This window comes from Molossus molossus, unplaced genomic scaffold (genome assembly GCF_014108415.1).
Source record: "Molossus molossus isolate mMolMol1 unplaced genomic scaffold, mMolMol1.p scaffold_m16_p_2, whole genome shotgun sequence".
NCBI classification, from domain to species: domain Eukaryota; kingdom Metazoa; phylum Chordata; class Mammalia; order Chiroptera; family Molossidae; genus Molossus; species Molossus molossus.
This window is the reverse complement of record NW_023425355.1, coordinates 36,474,379-36,480,378: the sequence shown is the minus strand read 5'-3', so window position 1 is coordinate 36,480,378 and position 6,000 is coordinate 36,474,379. Positions and strand designations below refer to the sequence as shown.

Below are 6,000 nucleotides of genomic sequence, written 5' to 3'. Positions count from 1 at the left end.
ACATGCTTCCTAATCTTATAATCTAGTGAATTGCTCTTCTTACTCTCAAACACACATATGCACACAAAACAAACAAACAAAAAAGTCTTGAGCAGAAATAGGAGAAAGTGCTATGGACAGAGTTATGTCCCCCAAAAGTCATGTGTGGAAGCCCTAATCTACAATGAGATTGTATATAGAGATAGAGCCTGTAGGAGATTAAAAGAAGTCATAAGAGTGAGGTCGTAATACAATACGACTGGTGACATTATAAGAAGAGAAAGATCTCTCTCTCTCTCTCTCTCTCTCTCTCTCTCTTCCTTCCCTCCCCATATGTGTACTGCATGCACTCAGGAAAGACTGTGTGAAGACACAGCGAGAAGGTGGCATGTACAAGGCAGGAAGAGAGTTCTCATCAGAATCTGACCATACTGGCTAGCATCCTGATTGTATTCTTCCAGAATTTAGAACTATGAGAAAATACATTTCTATTGTTTAAGCCACCAATGGTATTTTATTGTGGAAACCTAAGCAGACTAAGATGAAGACAGAGGGTATTATTCAGTTGATTTGGCACAAGAAGTCATAATAAACCCTTGCAGTAAGTTGAGACTTCTGAGCTCATCTTAGCCAATTGCACTGAGTGCAAGAATCAGTTCCACATCATCCCTTGGCTTAAAGCTATCCGCTGATAAAGGACTGACTAACCAATGAGGCAGCACATACTATAATGGATAGCTTTGACAGTATAAAATGTCTTATGTCAACAAGCAATCTGTCTACCTCTAATTCCCATTAGACCTGCATTTTGCTTCCCAGAGTCACCCAACATAGATTGGTAACTCTAGGATTGCTATAAGAATCAAGTGTTCACGGAAATAAGGTACAGACTGACAACCCTTGGAAGAGGAGGTGGTGGTAGGGGGGAGAGATAAACCACAGAACTTATATGCGTGTATACATAACCAATGAACATGGACAACAAAGCTGGGGGTGGGGTGGGGGGATGGGGATGGGGGTGTCAATGGGGTAAAAAAGGAGGAACATCTGTAACAAAAATAAAATTTTTAAAAAAAGAAACAAGTGTTCATTAAAAAGTTGAGACTTCTTTCAAGTTTACACCCATAAATTGATGTGAGGTTGAAGATTTGTGCTTGTTCCAAGAACCATAATTAGAAAACATATACTAATTAGAAATTCCTAACAGAAAATTTACCTTGTTATTTACCTGTAACATAAGTCCCTGCAATAGTTGCAGCTGTAGCTGAGCTATGGTCCCTATGATCATAACCTATGAGTTGAAGTTCCCATATGGCTGAAGTTCCTCCAGCTCTTCAAGAACTCTTGGTGTTGCCACAGCATGCTGTATCATGCATGCATTTTATTGTAATAAAAAGTTATTTCTTTATACACAAAAAAGGTTGAAAATTTACTTGGATTATAAAGTACAATCTAATAAAAATTACTGTAAGTTATTTATTGGAAAAACTGAGCTCTCTTTTTGCACTCACTTAGAAATCACGACTTAGCATGGGGAACTGCCCAACATTTCTATGTCTCAGTTTCTTTATCTATGGTACATGAATATTATTGGCTCTCTCATTATGAATATGTGGTAAAAATAAGATAAAAATTTCTTAAGAAATAGTCTACACAGTCTTATTCTACAACCTCTTGAGAGACTTGTTCTTCTGAGGATATGTAGTACACAAACTTTTTTTCATTTCTTCCACTTCTACATTCAACTTTACACGCACACACACACACACAGGCCTGAACAGAAAAAAAAGCCCCCCTCCCAAATCTTACTTTCTCTAGCCAAAAGATGAAGAAAGAGACAGCTTAGCAAGATAGAAATTTTTTAGACAATAAACACTCTTTTCAAGCTAAAATCCAAAAGGAAAAGCTGTGGTCACATACACACCAGCAAAGGTCAAGTAGGAAGCCAAGTCTTCCATGCTAACCAGGCTATAATGAGGTGTCCCAAACTCCTGGCTAGGGAGTTGTACCAGAAGGCCAAGTAGGAAGCTGAGACTCCATCCATCATTGCTGGACAATAATGAGGTTCTCCTCTTCCTTGTTCCATCTTCCCCCACCTGTGGAACCCTGGCACCACACAGTCAGAGAAAAACATGTGGGGAGCCTAGGCTTTTACCATCTGGCAATAACAAGGTACCACTCCCCATCTCACTAGGGTGGTATCAAAAAAGGCCTAGAGGAGAGTCAAGTCTTTCACCATCACCCAGTAGTATAAGAAGGCCATCATATGTTGTTGTCAGAGGATGCCACTTGGGGAACAGTAATACAGAACACCTAAATTTCCCATTCATGGAGGTATCACTGTAAGCATAGTGGGGAGCTAAAAGCACACCATCTTTTAGCAGTGATGAAAAGTCCCCTATTGGGTATCAATGGAGGCCAAGTAGAGAAATTGGACTTGTTCTTCTAACTGGAAGTAATATGGTAATATTTTCACTTCTTCTAATGGAGTGGTCTTAGGGGAGATCAGCTGAGGTTGAAGGTTTATATAGGAACCAGCAGCTCATAATATTGCAAATTTAGATTTTATTAATCACTTGTAACAAGAATTAGAAAGATATCTAAACTAATGAAAAAAGACAATAAATAGATGCCAATGCCAAGATAACATAGATATCAGAATTATCTGACAAAGATGTTAAAATGGTCAGCATAAAAATGTTTCAACAAGCAATTATGAACACTTTTGAAACATGACAAATAGATAGTCCCAGGGGAAAAAAATAATTTCAGCAAACAAACAGAATATATAATAAAGAGACAAATGAAATTAAACAAAGTTGTAAATTACAAAATCAACACATAGCCCTGGATGGTTTGGCTCAGCAGTTGGAACATCGGCCCATGGAGCAGAGAGACCCGGGTTCCGTTCCCGCTAAGGTTCCAGACTTTGGTTGCAGTTTTTCCCCGGCCCAGCTAGGGGTTGTGTGGGTGGCGACCACTCAATGTGTCTCTCTCACATCAATGTTTCTCTCTCTCTCCCTTTCTTCCTCTCTTCCTCCTTCTCTATCTCAATATAAATGCAAAAATGTCCTCAGTTGAGGATATAAAACAAACAAAATCAATTCATAAATATCATTTGCACATCTATATACTAACGATGATCAATCTAAAAAGGATATTAAGAAAACATTCATTTAAAAAAAATCAAAGCCCACCCCAAGACACATAGTAATTAAAATGCCAAAAAATTAAGACAAACAGAGAATCATAAAGCAGCAATAAATAAGCAACAGGTTACCTACAAAGGAACCTCCATAAGACTATCAGCTGCTTTCTCAAGAGAAACACTACAGGCCATAAGGGAATGGCATGAAGTAATCAAGGTCATAAAAAACAAGGATCTGAATTTAAGACTACTCTATCTAGCAAGGCTATCATTCAAAACAGAAAGTCAAATAAAGAGCTTCCCAGACAATAAAAAAAGGCTAAGGGAATATATTAGCACCAAACCAGCACTGCAAGAAATGTTGAAAGGACTGTTGTAATTAGTAGAAGAAATAGGAAGAAAAATAAAACCACACTAAACAAAAATGGAAATAAATAAGCACATATTAATAATCACCTTAAATGCAAATGGACTGAATGCCCCAATCAAAAGACAAAGAGTAGTTGAATAGATAAGAAAGCATGACTCGAATATAGGAGTAGATGGTGGCGGGAAGGACCAGAGGAAGGGTGAATGTGTGAGAGAGTGAGTGAGTGTGTGAGAGAGTGTGAGTGGACATGAAGTTGGACCACCGAACCCGAGCAGTGAAGAGACGTGGAGCAGAAAGTTTCTATGCTGTGGAAAGAGCAGTCGGCTATGGCAGTAAGTAGTCCTTCAGGGCACTTCTCCCTGCACAATGGGGAGGTCCCAGAATTTTGGAAGATCTTCCCTGGGAGGAGGCAGTGGGAGTGGCTAGGGCCCAGCAACCTGACCCCACCAGTGCACATGGCATCATCAGATCAGTGGACAATCTATGTCAACACAGACCAGTGCACAGTAGTGGAGCTCCCAAGGTGCCGGTCACTGAAGCTGTGGAAAGCCAGAAGCCCAGCACCATCCCTCATAGTAGCCACCCAATCAGAGTCCAGATATACCCCCAGCAAAAAAGGCTGGGGAGCAGACATCCATCCCCAGGCAACCGAAGAACAGACCAGCAGCTGAGACCCATCCCCAAAAACTACAGCAAAAGCTAAGCAGGAGTTGAGCCCTATGGAACAGCAGCAATCCCCAGCCTCCAGCAGTGGGACCTGGGGCTTCACAGAGGCCAGTGTGGTCCAGTAGCCCAAAAGAGCACTGGGTGACCGGAGCCCTATAGAGACTGGTGCAATCCAGCTGCCCGCCCTAGGGAACTGAAGGGAGTGGGGGCACCAGAGAGGCCTGTGCTACCCAACAGAGACTGTGCAATCTACCTGTGGGACCTGCAGGGTGCTGAAGCACCAGAGAGGCTCTGCGAACCACAGGAACTGTGCCATCCAATTACCGATGGGACCTGCCGGGTGCTGAAGCACGAGAGACAACAGTGCGATCCAGCAGGGACTGTGCAATCTAGTTACCCACAGGGCCTGTGGGGTGCTGAAGCACCAGAGAATCCTGTGCAACTGAGAAGCCCATAACAGGCAAAAAGGTGGGTCCCCAAAAATATTGTGCAATCCAGTTATCCACAGGACCAGCAGGGTGCGTGGCACCAGAAAGGCCTGTGCGACCCAGCTACACACTAGATAGGCATAGGGGATATGAAAATGGAGGTGGAGTAAATATAAGCTACACAGACGATCTCCCAGGACCAAACAGGAATTACAACATAAATAAAGACATATCCTTGGAAGAAAGCAACAGAAAAGCAGCAGGCCAAGACCATATAACCAGGGACACTGGTAGAATGTGCACAGGTGAGAGAGGGTGACGGGCTGGAAGACCAGGGACAGCAGCAGACTTAGGTGTAAGCAGTGCCCCTGGAGAATAAAGACCAAGCCCGCTCCATAGCACAGAAAGCCAGGACAGAGTGCTAAAATAGCCACAGCCACTCACCTGGGGGCTACAGCAGAAGAATAGCAGACTGGGCTGGAACTCTATGGGGACACCCAGAATTTGGAGGGCACTCAGAGTTTTTGCTGAGTTGCAGCCACAATCAACGATGGCCAGTGTGCTACTTCTGAGGCCTGTGGTGAAAAGCAGCAGTCACCTGCCGAGATTCAGCCTTTCCCAGGTGAGGCAAAACAATGAAAATTGAGGATAATTGACAACCAACATCTATCCCACCCTCTAGAAATCCTCTTAGGCAGAACACCAGGGCTACATTCCAAGGTACTAAGTAACTGAGACTATTAGTCACCAGGAAAAAGCAAGAGCATAACTGAACCTTTCCTGGGATTGCAAATCTACCCAGGAAAATAAGACGTGACAGTGGCATTTAACATGGGCCAACCCAGGCTCATCCAAACCCAGTAGAAGAAGCCACAAACAGCAGAACACCAACACCCATAGGGAAAATTTTGCAGGCTTCAAAACCCAACGAGATAGCCAAAATGATGAAACAAAGTAACAAATCCGAAATGAAAGAACAAGAGAATTCTATGAAAAATGAGATCAATGAAATGCAGCTAAACAAAATTATCAGAGGTAGAGTTCAGAGTCATGATCTTGAGGAAGCTCAACAACATGAGTAAGGACAACAGCACCATGAGTAAAGATATAGAAACATTCAAAACCAACCAAGTGGAAATGAAGAATGACAGAGCAGAAATTAAGAACACATTGGAAGGCCTAACCAGCAGAGTAGAGGAAGCTGAGGACCGGATCAGTGATGTAGAAGACAGAGTAGAAAAAAATCAACAAATCAGAAAACCAAAAGGAAAACACAATTAAAAATCAGGAAGACACCTTAAGAGAACTGTGGAAAAGCTGGAAACATAATAACATTCAAATCATAGAAGTCCTGGAAGAGAAAGAAACTGAGCAAGGGTTAGAGAATATATTTGAAGAAATAGTGACAG

General features: G+C 42.2%; 1 pseudogene; it reads left to right on the top strand.

Annotated features, from left to right (window-relative positions):
- Nucleotides 1–3,744: 3,744 nt before the first annotated feature.
- Nucleotides 3,745–6,000, top strand: part of LOC118635266 — a 117,752-nt pseudogene continuing 115,496 nt past the window's right edge.